Below are 15,693 nucleotides of genomic sequence, written 5' to 3'. Positions count from 1 at the left end.
TAATATCAGTGACAGTTTCTTGGAAACTATTTGATCCATGTAACTACTGAATATCTAGTTGATGGGAGTCTGAAGGCTTAGAAACTGATGCTGCCAAGAAAACTGAAAATGCAGGAAGTTCATGAGAACAGTACTTCTCATCATGTGAGAATGTCTGCAGCACGTCCCTGTTTTTTCTGTACTGTGCATATGATGCTTTCTCAAGTCTGGAAAACTGTCAAAATTCAGATTTCTTGGGCTCTAACACAGGCATAATAAAATAGCATTTGAGGTGGTGAAGAATGTCTTATCCTCTCCTACCCTCTCCCTGTGTCCATAAGTTTCTTCTCTATGTCTGTTTCTCCATTGTTGCCCTATAAATAAATCTTCAGTACTATTTTTCTAGATTACATATATATGCATTAGAATATAATATTTAGCTTTCTCTTTCTGACTCACTTCACTATGTATAATAATAGGTTCTAGGTTCATCCACCTCATCAGAACTGACTCAAATTCCTTTCTTTTGATGGCTGAGTAATATTTCATTGTGTATATGTACCACAATTTCTTTATCCATTCATCTGTCAATGGACATCTAGGTTGCTTCCATATTCTACATATTGTAAATAGTGCTGCAATGAACAATGGGATACATGGGTCTTTTTCAACTTTGGTTTCCTCAGGGTATATGCCTAGGAGTGGGATTGCTGGGTCATATAGTGGTTTTATTCCTAGTTTTTAAAGGAATCTCCATACCATCTTCCATAGTGGCTGTATCAATTTACATTCCCATCAACAGTGCAAGAGCATTCCCTTTCCTCCACACCCTCTCTAGCATTTATTGATTGTAGATTTTTTGATGATGGCCATTCTGACCAATGTGAGGTGATATCTCATTGTAGTTTTGATTTGCATTTCTCTAGGAGGAGAAGGGGATGGCAGAGGATGAGATGGCTGGATGGCATCACTGACTCGATGGACGTGAGTCTGAGTGAACTCCAGGTGATGGACAGGGAGGCCTGGTGTGCTGTGATTCATGGGGTCGCAAAGAGTCAGACACGACTGAGCGACTGAACTGAACTGAACTGAATAATGAGCAGTGTTGAACATCTTTTCATGTGTTTGTTAGCCATCTGTATGTCTTCTTTGGAGAAATGTCTCTTTAGGTCTTTTTCCTACTTTTTGGTTGGGTTGTTTGTTTTTCTGGCATTGAGTTGTATGAGCTGCTTGTATATTTTGGAAATTAATCCTTTGTCAGTTGTTTCATTTGCTATTATTTTCTCCCATTCTGAGGGCTGTCTTTTCACCTTACTTATCGTTTCCTTTGCTGTGCAAAAGCTTTCAAGTTTAATCAGGTCCCACTTGTTTACTTTTGTTTTTATTTCCATTACTCTAGGAGGTGGGTCATAGAGGATCTTGCTTTGATTTATGTCATCGAGTGTTCTGCCTGTGTTTTCCTCTTAAGAGTTTTATAGTTTCTGGTCTTACATTTAGGTCTTTAATCCATTTTGAGTTTATCTTTGTGTAGGTGTTAGGAAGTGTTCTAATTTCATTGTTTTACATGTAGCTGTCCAGTTTTCCCAGCACCATTTATTGAAGAGCCTGTCTTTGCCCCATTGTAAATTCTTGCCTCCTTTGTCAAAAACAAGGTAGCCATAGGTGCATGGGTTTATTTCTGGGCTTTCTATCTTGTTCCATTGGTCTATATTTCTATTTTTGTGCCAGTACCATACTATCTTGATGACTGTAGCTTTGTAGTATAATCTGAAGTCAGGAAGGTTGATTCCTCCAACTCCATTCTTTCTCAAGACTGCTTTGGCTATTTGGGATCTTTTGTGTTTCCATATGAATTGTGAAATTTTTTATTCTAGTTCTGTGAAAAATGCCATTGGTAATTTGATAGGGATTGCGGTGAATCTGTAGATTGCGTTTGGTAGTATAGTCATTTTCACAATATTGATTCTTCCTACCCAGAAACATGGAATATCTCTCCATCTGTTTGTGTCATCTTTGATTTCTTTCATCAGTGTCTTTTACTTTTCTGTGTACAGTTCTTTTGTCTCCTTAGGTAAGTTTATTCCTAGATATTTAATTTTTTTTTGTTTCAATGGTGAATGGGATTGATTCTTTAATTTCTCTTTATGATTTTTCATTGTTAGTATATGGAAATGCAAGTGATTTCTGTGTATTGATTTTGTGTCCTGCAACTTTGCTAAATTCACTGATTAGCTCTAGTCATTTTCTGATACTGTCTTTAGGTATGTACAGTATCATGTCATCTGCAAACAGTGAGAGTTTACTTTTTCTTTTCTGGTCTGAATTCCTTTTATTTCTTTTTCTTCTCTGATTACTGTAGCTAGGACTTCCAGAACTATGTTGAATAATAGTGGTGAAAGTGGACACCCTTTTCTTGTTCCTGATCTTAGGGGGAATGCTTTCCGTTTTTCACCATTGAGAATAATGTTTGCTGTAGACTTATCATATATGCTGTTTACTATGTTGAGGAAGGTTCCTTCTGTGCCCATTTTTTGAAGAGTTTTAATCATAAATGGGTGCTAAATTTTGTCAAAGTCTTTCTCTGCATCCATTGAGATGATATGATCTTTTTTTCAATGTGTTAATATGGTGTATCACATTGATTGATTTGCATATATTGAAGAATCCTTGCATTCCTGGTATAAACCCAACTTGATCATGGTGTATGAGCTTTTTGATGTGTTGCTGAATTGTGTTAGCTAAAGTTTTGTTGAGGATCTTTGCATCTCTGTTCATCAGTGATATTGGCCTGGAGTTTTTTTTTTTATGTTGTCTTTGTCTGGTTTTAGTATTAGGTTGATGGTGGCCTTGTAGTATGAGTTTGGAAGTGTTCCTTCCTCTGCAATTTTTGAAAGAGTTTTAGAAGGATAGGTATTAGATGTTCTCTAAATGTTTGATAGAATTCTCCTTTGAAGCCATCTGGTCCTGGGCTTTTTTTTGGGGGGGGGAGATTTTTGATTATAGCTTCAATTTCAGTACTTGCAGTTGGGTTGTTCATAATTTCTATTTCTTCCTGGTTCAGTCTTGGAAGATAGAAATTTTCTAAGAATCTGTCAATTTCTTCCAGGTTATCCATTTTATTGCCATAGTTGTTCATAATAGTCTCGTAATCCTTTGTATTTCTGCATTGTCTGAGGTAACCTCTCCTTTTCATTTCTAATTTTGTTGATTTGATTCTTCTCTCTCTCTTTCTTGATGAATCTGGCTAAAGGTTTGTCAATTTTATCTTCTCAAAGAGCCAGCTTTTAGTTTTATTAATCTTTATTATTGTTTCTTTCATTTCTTTTTCATTTATTTCTGCTTGTATCTTTGTGATTTCTTTCTTTCTACTAATTTCGGGGCTTTTCTTTTTTCTTCAGTTGTTTTAGGTGTAAAGTTAGGTTGTCTATTCCATGTTTTTCTTGTTTCTTGAGGTAGGATTGTATTGTCATAAACTTCCCTCTTAGAGCTGTTTTTGCTGCATCCCATAGGTTTTGAGTTGTCATGTTTTCATTGTCATTCGTTTCTAGGAATTTTTTTGTTTCCCTTTTATCTTCTTCAGTAACCTGTTGGTGATTTAGAAACATGTTTAATCTCCATGTGTTTGTGTTTCTTACAGTTTTTTTTCTTGTAATTGATATCTAGTCTCATAGCGTTGTGGTCGGAGAAGATGCTTGATACGATTTCAGTTTTCTTAAATTTACTGAGGTTTGATTTGTGACCTAAGATGTGGTCTAGCCTGGAGAATGTTCCATGTGCCCTTGGGAAGAAGGTGTATTCTTCTGCATTTGGATGGAATGTCCTGAAGATATCAATGAGATCCATCTCATCTAATGTGTCATTTAAGACTTCTGTTTCCTTATTAATTTTCTGTTTTGATGATCTGTCCATTGGTGTGAGTGGGGTGTTAAAGTCTCTTACTATTATTGTGTTCCTGTCAATTTCTCCTTTTATGTCTGTTAGTGTTTGTCTTATGTATCGAGGTGCTCCTATGTTGGGTGCATAGATATTTATAATTGTTATGTCTTCCTTTTGGACTGATCCCTTGATCATTATGTAGTGTCCTTCCTTATCTCTTGTACTTTTCTTTATTTTAAGGTCTACTTTGTCTGATATGAGGATTGCTACTCCAGCTTTCTTTTACTTCCCATTTGCATGCAATATATTTTTCCATCCTCTCACTTTCAGTCTGTATGTGTCTTTAGGTCTAAAGTGGGTTTCTTGTAGACAGCATATATATGAGTCTTGCTTTTGTATCCATTCAGCCAGTCTGTGTCTTTTGGTTGGAGCATTTAATCCATTTACATTTAAAGTAATTATAGCTATATATGTTCCTATTGCCATTTTCTTAATTGTTTGGGGTTGATTTTTTACATCTTTTCTCTTCTGTTATATTTCTTGACTGTATAAGTCCTTTTAACATTTGTTGTAAAGCTGGTTTGGTGGTACTGAATTCTCTTAACTTTTGCTTGTCTGAAAAGCTTTTTATTTCTCCATCAATTTTGAATGAGATCCTTGCCAGGTACAGTAATCTTGGTTGTAGATTTTTCCTTTCAGTACTTTAAATATATCCTGCCATTCCCTTCTGGCCTGCAGAGTTTCTGCTGAAAGATAGCTGTTGAGTGTACGGGGTTTCCCTTGTATGTTACTTGCTGCTTCTCCCTTGCTGCTTTGAATATTCTTTCTTTGTGTTTAGTCTTTGTTACTTTGATTAGTGTGTGTCTTGGCGTGTTTCTCCTTGTGTTTATCCTGTATGGGACTCTGTGAGCCTCTTGGATTTGATTGACTATTTACTTTTCCACGTTGGGGAAGTTTTCAACTATAATCTCTCAAAATTTTTCTCATACCGTTTCTTTTTCTCTGATTCTTCTGGGGCCCCTATAATTTGAATGTTGGTGCATTTGCTGTTGTCCCAGAGGTCTCTGAGACTATGCTCAGTTCTTTTCATTCTTTTAATTCTTCTAGGTCTTTGTTAATTGATTCTTGCATTTTCTCCATTTTGTTTTCAAGGTTTTTGATCATCTTTTACTATCCTTATTCTGAATTGTTTTTCAGGTAGTTTGTCTATTTCCTCTTCATTTATTTGGAATTCTGTGTTTCCAGTTTGTTCCTTCATGTGTGTAGTATTTCTCTGCCTTTTCATAATTTTTTCTTAACTTGTTGTGTTTGAAGTCTCCGCTTCCCAGGCTTCAAGCAAAGTTGAATTCTTTCCTTGAAGAAGGTTGAATTCTTTCTTTTGGTTTCTGCCCTCCTAAGGCTGGTCCAGTGGTTGTGTAAGCTTTGTGTAGAGTGAGATTTGTGCTGAGTTTTTGTTTGTTTGTTTTTCCTTTCATGGGTAAGGCTGAGTGAGGTGGTAATCCTATCTGCTGATGATTGAGTTTGTATTTTTGTTTTGTTTGTTGTTTAGATGAGGCGTCCTGCACAGGGTGCTACTGGTGGTTGGGTGATGCTGAGTCTTGTGTTCAAGTGGTTTCCTTTGTGTGAGTTCTCACTATTGGATACTCCCTACTGTTAGTTCTCTGGTAGTCTAGGGTCTTGGAGTCAGTGCCTCTACTCCAAAGGTTTGGGACTTGATCTCTGGTCAGAAACAAAGATTCCACAAGTGGTTTGTTATGGCATTAAGTGAGACTAAAACAAATATCCAAAAATGAGAAACCAAAGATGAACCCCAGACAAATGGCAGTTACAAAGTCAGGCAAATAATAGTTAAAATAATGGAATATACACATATACATATACACCCATGAGCAAAGTCAAAACAGTCCAACAAAAATAAAGTACAGTAGATTGATCCAGCAAACAAAGGAAATAAAAAATTATATTTACCAGTTAAGAACAAAACTAAAGCACAAACTGGAAAACAAAATTAAGCAATGTGCCAAGTGGGGAATAGAGCAATGAAAACAAAACTAACAAATATGTTGAGAGGAAAGGAAGGAAAGAAAAGAAAGAATGGATATGCAAATTTAAATAGAGATAGATGAAGATTTATACACATTAAAGATTAATTGCAAGGGGGAAAAAAACAGTAGGAAAGGCAAAGAAAGGGATAAATATACAAAAAATACAATAGGTTTAAAAAAAATTAAAATTATAAAGAGGAGAAAAGAAAAAAAAAAATGGAAGAAGAAAGAAAGAAGGAAAACTCCACAGAACTGCAAAAGCCCAATGTAGAGGCAGAGGTTTATAACAACATTAAAAAGTGTGACTGAATATACACATATACATATACACCCATGCTGCTAAGTCACTTCAGTCGTGTCCGACTCTGTGTGACCCCATAGACAGGAGCCCACCAGGCTCCCCCATCCCTGGGATTCTCCATGCAAGAACACTGGAGTGGGTTGCCACTTCCTTCTCCAATGCATGAAAGTGAAAAGTGAAAGTGAAGTCGCTCAGTCGTGTCCGACTCTTCGCAACCCCATGGATTGTAGCCCACCAGGCTCCTCCGCCCATGGGATTTTCCAGGCAAGAGTACTGGAGTGGGGTGCCATTGCCTTCTCCATATACACCCATAGGCAAAATCAAAAAAGTCCAACAAAAATAAAGTACAATAGATTGACCCAGTGAACAAAAGAAACCAAAAATTATATCTACCAGAACAAAACTAGCCAAAGCACAAACTGGAAAACAAAACTAAAGCCAAGTGCCAACTGGGGAATAAAGCACTGAAACTAAAACTAATAACCATGTTGAGAGGAAAGGAGAGAAAGAAACAAAAGAAAGAATAGATATGCAAAGTTAGATAAGAGTAGATAAAGAATATTTTTATATGTTAAAGATTAACTGCAAGGGGAAAAGAACCATAGGAAAAGCAAACAAAAGGATAAATATAGAAAAAATAAAAATAGGTTTAAAAATGTTAAAAAAGAGAAAAGAAAAAAAAGAGGAAAACTCCACAGAACTGCAGAAGCCCAATGTAGAGGCAGAGATTTATAACAATAAAAAATGTGACTAGAAAAAATAAAGCTCAAAAGCTTAATTGGATTTCATAGTGCCAGTAAAATTGACAGCTACAACAGAGGGGGGAAAAAAAGAAAAAAGAAAAAAAAAGTCCAAAAGAATCTACAGAACAAGTCAAAAAAATAAGAATAATAAATGTTTTTCTTGAGTCATTGCTGTCAGCATCCTTGCCCTCGCTGGGAGTCATAGTCCACTTTACTGCCCTCGGATGCCCTCCAGCACTGCTGGTCTCTGGACCTGCTTTGGGGGCAGCTCAGATTCTAATCTGGTCCTACTCCTGTGTGTTCTTGCCTCCAGTGTCCACAGCTGTCAGAACTAGTGAGTGTTCTTTTGTGGGCGCTCTCAGTGACCTTTTATATATTCCATAGAGACAGAGTCTTCCTAGTTGATCGTGTGGCTTTAATCTGCAGCTTGTGCAGCTGGTGGTAAGGTTTTAGGTCTTCTTCCTTAGCCACACTGCCCCTGGGTTTTAATTGTGGTTTCATTTCCACCTGTACATGTGGGTCCTCCACTGGGGTTTGCTCCTGAGGCTGCCCTGGAGGGCTTGGGTTTGCCCCTGTGAGGGCCAGGTGTGGAGGTGGTGCAGCTGCTTGGGGCGCAGGGGTTCTGGCAGCATCAGGTACTCAGGGGAGTTGGCTGCTAGGGCAGCAGGAAATACAGTGCTCTAGAAGGGTATGACAACCAGTATTGGCCAGTACGCTCCAGTATTCTTGCCTGGAGAACCCCCTCCTCCCTGACAGATGCCTGGCAGCCCACAGTTTACAGGGCAGCAAAGAGCTGCACATGACTGAAGTGACCCTGTGGGTGTAGACGTAAGACTTTTTTTGCCTATGGCAGCTCTGCCCCAGGGAGAGTTGAGCATGAAGGTGGCACAGCTGCTTGGCTTGCAGGGACCCTGGCAGTGCCAAGTGTGCAAGGACACGGACTGCCTCCACTGCAGGAGTTATGTCCCCATCAGAGTCTTTTTTCGAGCCTCTTGTAGCTGGCGATCAAAAGGCCTATCTGTAGCTCCGCCTGTTCAGGCACTTAGAGGGCTGCCTTGCTTGGGGTCCTTTTATGTTGTTTGGTGTGTCAGGCACATAGAGGGGCCCTCCTGGCTGGGATCCTACTGTATAGGTTGGCACCTCAGGCACTTAAAGTGGCACCCTCGGTGGGGTCCTACTCTGTAGTGCGTGTGTCAGGTGTTTGATGGGCCAGCCTCTCTTGTGGCATGTGGGGAGAGAGAGGCTATGGTGATGGCTCCATCCCCTACCCGTGACTCAGCAGTATCGCCTTGCTTCTGTGGCTGCCTGGCTTTCCTCCCTCATGTCCCCTCAATCCGTCTCTTCTCCCTCACATCCCCACAATCCACCTCTCCGCAGTCAACAGCAGCCCTCACTCTGGGATTGCCCCACAATCCCTAAACTCCAGCTCCCAGCTGTGCGCCTTTCAGGGGACCTGTGTCCCTGTCTGGGGTATGTATGGCTGCGGCAAGGACTGTCCAATTCTCTTTCCATTTAGGCTGCCACAGATCAGCTGTTTCACTCTCAGCCTTAAATGATTCTCCTCTGACTCAGACAATTGCCCCATGTGGGGATTGGACCCCTGCCTCAGTTCCCCCACCCGCTGAGGGCAGGTCCAGTCCTTCTAACACTTCTGTTTTTCCCATAGTTCCTTCGTCCTACTGAGTTTTGCGTGGTTCTATATATTCTTTTCCACTGGTCAGATACTCTTGTCTGCCGTTAGCTGATGTTCTGCATGCACTTCTATCTCTGAAGGTGTATTCCTGATGTATCCTTGGAGAGAGATGTACCCCATGTCCACCGACTCCTCTGCCATCTTGTTCTAGGGAAGATTTTTACCTCTTATTTTTAAGGAAGTTCTATTTGAGTCTAGGGTAAATTGAGGACTATCTTGTAATTAAACGTTAAAAAAAAAACTTTTAGCTACTATTCTACTGGAGCTTTTTATTTATGTATGTTTATTTTATATATACTTATTTATAGTTTGAAATCTTACTGTAAACTCTGTGTCCTAAATAAATAGTATTAATTACACTATTTATTAATGGCTGTGCCTGTTTTAATAAAGAGTAATATTTTTGAAGCCAAAACAAAATTAAGTATACATTTTTCGTTTTTTTGCTAACTGTGCAGTATCTCATTGCATGACCCACAAGCAGGATATTTGCATTATTTCTTCGACATATCATAATGTTCTCCAAGGACATAAGCATAAATAAGCCACAACTGCTAAATGTAGAAATCCAAATCATTAGGTTCCCAATAAGTAAATGATTCTTGTCTTGTGTTTTTAGGTTTCCAGATTGTGGTGAGCCGTATCCTCGGCTGGTGGACCTGAATTTAGCTGGCGATCCTACTGAAGGAGCCTCAGTGGTAGTGCAGAGGGACTATGGCTTTTGGTGTCCCTGAGAGTTGAAAATTGATCCTGATCTTGGCTGTTACTTTTTGCAAGTGCATGATTGTTCACCTCCTTGTCCAAATATGTACTTTAGGAGAGAAGAGCTTTCATTTGCTCAGTATTTCATAGGATTGATTTCAATCATTTGCCTCTCTGCCACGTTGTTTACTTTTTTAACTTTTTTGATTGATGTGGTAAGATTCTGTTATCCTGAAAGACCCATTATAATTTATGCCACTGCTACATGATGGAGTCATTAATTTTCTTTATTTGGTTTTTGCTTGAGGACCGAGTCGCCTGCAATGCATCCAGCCCTGCACAGTATCAGGCTTCCACAGTGACCCAAGGATCTCATAACAAAGCCTGTATCATGCTTTTTATGATACTCTATTTTTTTACTATGGCTGGCAGCGTTTGGTGGGTGATTCTTACCATCACGTGGTTCTAGGCAGCTGTGCCAAAGTGGGGTAGTAAAGCTATTGAGAAGAAATCCTTGCTGTTTCATGCCAGTGCGTGGGGCATCCCTGGAATGCTGACCATCATCCTTTTAGCGATGAATAAAATTGAAGGTGACAGTATCAGTGGCGTGTGATTTGTTGGCCTCGATGATTTTGATGCCTTGAGGTATTTTTTTCTTGCACCCTCTGCCTGTATGTGGTAGTTGGGGTTTCACTCCTTTTAGCCAGCATTATATCCCTAAACACAGTGTGAGTTGAGATTCCATTAGAAAAGGAGAACCAGGATTAACTGGTGAAGTTTATGATCCGGATTGGTGTTTTCAGCACTCTGTTTCTCGTACCACTCATGGTTGTAATTGGATGCTACTTTTATGAGTAAGCTTACCGCGGCATCTGGGAAGCAACGTGGATACAAGAACACTGCAGAGAATATCACATTCCATGTCCATATCAGGTAAGGGAAACCTTGTTCTAAATTTCAAAATATTTAACAGTGAAAAGAGCTAATCTTAGCTGGTTTTTTTTTTTTTTTTTTTTTTTAACTCTTCATGAAAAACCTGAACATTAAAATTTTGAAGTGAAGTTAATGAACAAATTTATTGTAGTAAGAATGTCATACACAGGTTTCTGTTAACATCTTCCTTTTAAAAGATCACTTTTGTGAGTCCAAGCCATGGGCATTTATGCACTTTACTTCTTTTATCACAAAATAGTTGCTTGTGGATTACTTAGAAGTCTGCAGGTTTGAGGGGAAGATGTTGATTAAAAGACAGTGTCTGTGGAAATTTTACTGATACTTAGAACGGGAGTTTTAACAGTTTTGAAAAAAATTAGAATGCATTTGTACAAAGTTTCATCTTTTAGTTGGTCTTAGTTTTTCTTTTTTGCATACTGAATATTTTGTGATTTACCTTTTAATTTAGAGAGATTTAATAATCATAGAATTTTAGATCTAGAGAGGACCTTGGAGATGGTTTATTCAAATTCCCTCTGTAATTTAGAGTTCTTAAACAACCATCTCATTTGAGGCTTAGAAATGTTAAGTGACTTGCTCACTTCATTACAGTACTTATGCATTATAGATAACTTCTGTTTACTTGTCTCTTTCCCCTAATACTGAACTCTTTAAACGCAAGAACATCTTTTTCGTATTTTTTCAAAGCATGTTCTATAGGTTAGTAGATGATGGCATTGAGAATGGGAATGTGTAGATTGAGAAGAAAAGACATTTTTAAGAAACGTTCCAGTTTTACTGGAAACAAGGAGTGCGTGATTAGCACATAGTCAATTCTTGTAAATACTTGATGACTGAAAATGCCATTTCCTTTTTTATTTTGTGGTATAAATAATTCTACACAAAATTACATTTTAATTATTATTATAATTTATATATAATATAATATTATAAATATTAGCTACTGGCTTTTAAAAAAACCAACCTATAATTGAGAGACCAGAAAAAATGAATAATTGAAATCTTATTACATTTCTTGATAGTATTGCTTATTAAAAACTCTTAATATGAGTTTTCAGTCCTGAAGCTAAGTAATCAAATTTTGCCTCTAATGAGAGAGAAAGAGATGATTGAATTACATCATGTGCTTCTCCATGTTAGGTTTCTAGAATTCCAAATATATATTATCTTAGGACTATAAAAAAAAATAATGTTTGGCTCTGAAATAATGATCTGAAAAATACCAGACCTCAAACATGTAAATTAGTAAATTACAGTAGTTGGGACGCCACTATTTTCAAAACATTCCTAAGAATCTTTTAGCATCTTTAGAACCAGTTTGAGCTATATAAAAACCTGTGTGTGTATTCATTTCTTTACAGTTATAGGTTCTATAAGTGTTTTTTATTTCCAACTTACAGAAATAATGTTGGATTTCCAACATCTTAAAAAGAATAGAAAATGGTATAATAACTAACGTAGTTATTAATGTATAAAGTCTGGGTCAGGAATCCTGGCTTCATATCTCACTCTTACTATTTACTAGTTTTATAGCTTTAGATCAACTTCACCTCTTTCCACTTCAATTCCTCATCTGTAGAATGAGTAATGGAATCTCATAGTAATAAAAGAGTAATCGTGTTAGATAGAAATAGTAGTCGAATCTGTCTCCTAGGACTGTTTTTAGGCATCTACATGCAGTTAGAAGAGTGCCTTCTGTATAATAAGCGCTTGAATGTTCTGTTACTCATTTTTTCATTTTTTGTTGCTGCTGTTAACTGTTATTTACACACAGACATACATACATAAACTTTTTTTTAAACCATTCAGTACCAAACTTTAGCAAATGCCATGTTAAGTTATTGAGAATATACATGACAGTATGTGTACCACTAACTTGTTCATTTTAACTGCAGTAGAGAGATTTAATGGACAAATATACTTTAATTCATTTACTCATTATTTTGCTGATGGACTTAGAGTTCCAAGTGTTTTACTATTGTAATACCTATCTTCCTTGTACATGACCAAGAATGTTCATGGGGTGTATACCCAAAAGTGTAGTTATGGCATTTTAACATATAGGCATCTTCAACTCAAGTGGTTATTTTAATTGACACTGGCAGTATAGAGTTGGAATTCCCCATTTCGCCCCATCTTGGTGTTCTCAGGCTTTTAAGTTTTTGTCAACCTTTGAAACAATATCTCAAGCCTGTCTTGATGTTTATTTTTATTTCCCTTGTGCCTCGGTGTTTTCATATGTTTACTGGCTGTTTGGGGTTTCTCTTCTGTGATTTGCCTGTTTGTTGCCTTTGTCTTCTGCTCTGTCAGGTTATTTGCCTTTTGTTGTTATTCTTGTTTTAATTCTTCCTCAGTTACTTGCATTGCAGATATCGTATCCTGCTCTCTAGCTTGTCTTTTCACTTTGTGTTTTCGTTGCCTTTTGTGTTTTAAGAAATGCCTCCCTACCTCTAAAAATCATAAAAATGGTCTGCCGTGTTTTTCCAGCAGTTTTTTAAATTTGATTTTTAAATTCACGGCTCTAATCTCTTGAAATTCATTTTTATCTATGTTATGAGTAACAATTTTAGTTTTTCATATGAATGGTGCTTTTTGCACCATTTATCAAATAGACCATCTGAATAGTAATGCAGTGCTGTAATATACAAGTTCCATTTTTAGGCTGTCTTATTTACTGCTCTGTTTGAACAACCTTGTTTCAATACCACATTTCCTCTACCTTATGCTTCTTCAAAATTATTTTAACTGTTCCTGGCACTCTTCTGTTTGAATTTTAGAATAATTTCTTCATGAGAAACAGTTTGTATTTTGTTGAAATTGTTTTAGGTTTTAAATGAATCCAGGGAAAATTTCTATCTTTGTGATACTGAGTTTTAGAATCTTTGTTTCTTTATGTATGTATTCATTAATTTGTTCCTAGGTACTTTACAGTGTTTGTTTGAGTTGTGAATGAGATCTTTTCTCTGTTACATTTTTCAGTTGGTTATTGCTGGTCTCCAAGAATGCCACTGATTTTTATATATTGACCTTATATTGAGCATCCCTGCTGAACTCTTCTGCTAGCTCTAATTGTGTGTAAATTCTCTTATGTATTCTTTGTAGAAATCCTGTTGCTGCAGGCAAGGCCAAGTTCATATCTTACATTCCAGTTCTTATGTTTTATTTAAGATTTTTGTGTCTATACTCATGAGAAATATAGACTGTGATATTAATAGTTTTTCTTTTCTTTTTTTTTATATTTTTAAAAATTTTATTTTATTTTTAAACTTTACAAAATTGTATTAGTTTTGCCAAATATCGAAATGAATCCACCACAGGTATACATGTGTTCCCCATCCTGAACCCTCCTCCCTCCTCCCTCCCCATACCATCCCTCTGGGTCGTCCAAGTGCACCAGCCCCAAGCATCCAGTATCGTGCATCGAGCCTGGACTGGCAACTTGTTTCATACATGATATTATACATGTTTCAATGCCATTCTCCCAAATCTTCCCACCCTCTCCCTCTCCAACAGAGTCCATAAGACTGTTCTATACATCAGTGTCTCTTTTGCTGTCTTGTACACAGGGTTATTGTTACCATCTTTCTAAATTCCATATATATGCGTTAGTATACTGTATTGGTGTTTTTCTTTCTGGCTTACTTCACTCTGTATAATAGGCTCCAGTTTCATCCACCTCATTTGGCTTGTCAAGGTTTCCTGGTTAAGGAAGCTTGTGTTGGTGTTCTGGTGGGTGGAGCTGTATTTCTTCTCTCTGGAGTGCAATGAAGTGTCCAGTAATGAGTTATGAGATGTCTATGGTTTTGGGGTGACTTTGGGCAGCCTGTATCTTGAAGCTCAGGGCTGTGTTCCTTTGTTGCTGGAGAATTTGCTTGGTATGTCTTGCCCTGGAACTTGTTGGCCCTTGTGTGGTGCTTGGTTTCAGTGTAGGTATGGAGGCGTTTCATGAGCTCCTGTCAATTAATGTTCCTTGGAGTCAGGAGTTCCCTGGAGTCAGGGTTTGGACTTAAGCCTCCTGCTTCCAGTTATCAGTCTTATTTTTACAGTAGTTTCAAAACTTCTCCTTCTATACAGCACCACTGATAAAACATCTATGTTAAAGATGAAAAGTTTCTCTACCATGAGGGTCACCCAGAGAGGTTCACAGAGTTACATGGAGAAGAGAAGAGGGAGGAGGGAGTTAGAGGTGACCCGAATGAGATGAGGTGGAATCAATAGTGGAGAGAGTGGGCTAGCCAGTAATCACTTCCTTATGTGCACTCCACAACTGGACCGCTCAGAGATGTTCACGGAGTTATACAGAGAAGAGAAGAAGGAGAAAGGAGACAGAGGTGGCCAGAAGGATAAAAGGGGGGAATGAAAAGGAGGGAGACAGATCCAGCCAGTAATCAGTTCCCTAAGTGTTCTCCACCTTCTGGAACACACAGAAATTCACAGAGTTGGGTAGAGTAGAGAGGGGTTAGGGAGGAGACACAGGCGTCCTGGTGGAGAAAAAGGAGAGTCCAAAGGGAGAGAGAGCAGTCAAGCCAGTAATCTCGCTCCCTAGTGAAAAATGGGTACCAAAGATTGGGTTCTTAAAGGTACAAAATTGGTAACAAATACATAAAAGCAAAAATTAAAAATCTAGAGTAGAGTTTGGAATTTCAAAAATACGATGTTAAAGAAAAGAAGAAGGAAAAGACAGAAAAAACGAACAAACAAAAACAAACAAGGTCGTGAAAATTATAAAGAAAATATAGGTACAAAATTGATAACTAATACCAAAAAGCAAAAGTTAAAAATCTAGAGTAGAGTTTGGAATTTCAAAAATACAATGTTAAAAAAAAGAAAAAGAAAGAGAGAAGAAAAAAACAAACAAAAACAAAGTCGCAAAAATTATAAAGAAAATACAGGTACAAAATTGATATCAAATACTTCCTTTTTGGTGTCAAGGATGTAATAGCTTCATAAAGTGAGGTCTTTTCCTTGTGTTCTTTGAAACAGTTTTTACAATGAATAGGGACTGTCTCAGAGAAGGCAGTGGCACCCCACTCCAGTGCTCTTGCCTGGAAGGTCCTGTGGATGGAGGAGCTTGGTAGGCTGCAGTCCATGGGGTCACTAAGAGTCGGTCACGCCTGAGCAACTTCACTTTCACTTTTCACTTTCATGCATTGGAGAAGGAAATGGCAGCCCACTCCGGTGTTCTTGCCTGGAGAATCCCAGGGACGGGGGAGCCTGGTGGGCTGCCGTCTCTGGGGTCGCACAGAGTCAGACACAACTGAAGCGACTTAGCAGCAGCAGCAGCAGGGACTGTCTGCTCTTTGAAAGAGTCAGTATTTCATCCTGTAAAAATCTTCTGTCATGGTATCTTTGAAGTAGAGAGAGAGAAATTTCATCTTTCCAAACTGAAATTCTGCAGTT

At 38.0% G+C, this 15,693-nt stretch overlaps 1 protein-coding gene and 1 long non-coding RNA gene across 2 annotated transcripts in view; both read left to right on the top strand.

Annotated features, from left to right (window-relative positions):
• Positions 1-15,693, top strand: part of LOC123465559 (liprin-alpha-1-like) — a gene marked incomplete in the record, with an annotated part of 992,590 nt that overhangs the window by 174,698 nt on the left and 802,199 nt on the right.
• LOC123465689 lies at positions 923-9,938 on the top strand. The gene is made up of 2 exons (XR_006640965.1): positions 923-984; positions 9,257-9,938. It is a non-coding gene; the product is annotated as an uncharacterized LOC123465689 (long non-coding RNA).

Source organism: Bubalus bubalis, chromosome 1 (assembly GCF_019923935.1).
Source record: "Bubalus bubalis isolate 160015118507 breed Murrah chromosome 1, NDDB_SH_1, whole genome shotgun sequence".
Lineage (NCBI taxonomy): Eukaryota > Metazoa > Chordata > Mammalia > Artiodactyla > Bovidae > Bubalus > Bubalus bubalis.
Note: the sequence above shows the minus strand (reverse complement) of the source record. Positions and strands in the feature narration are given on the sequence as shown.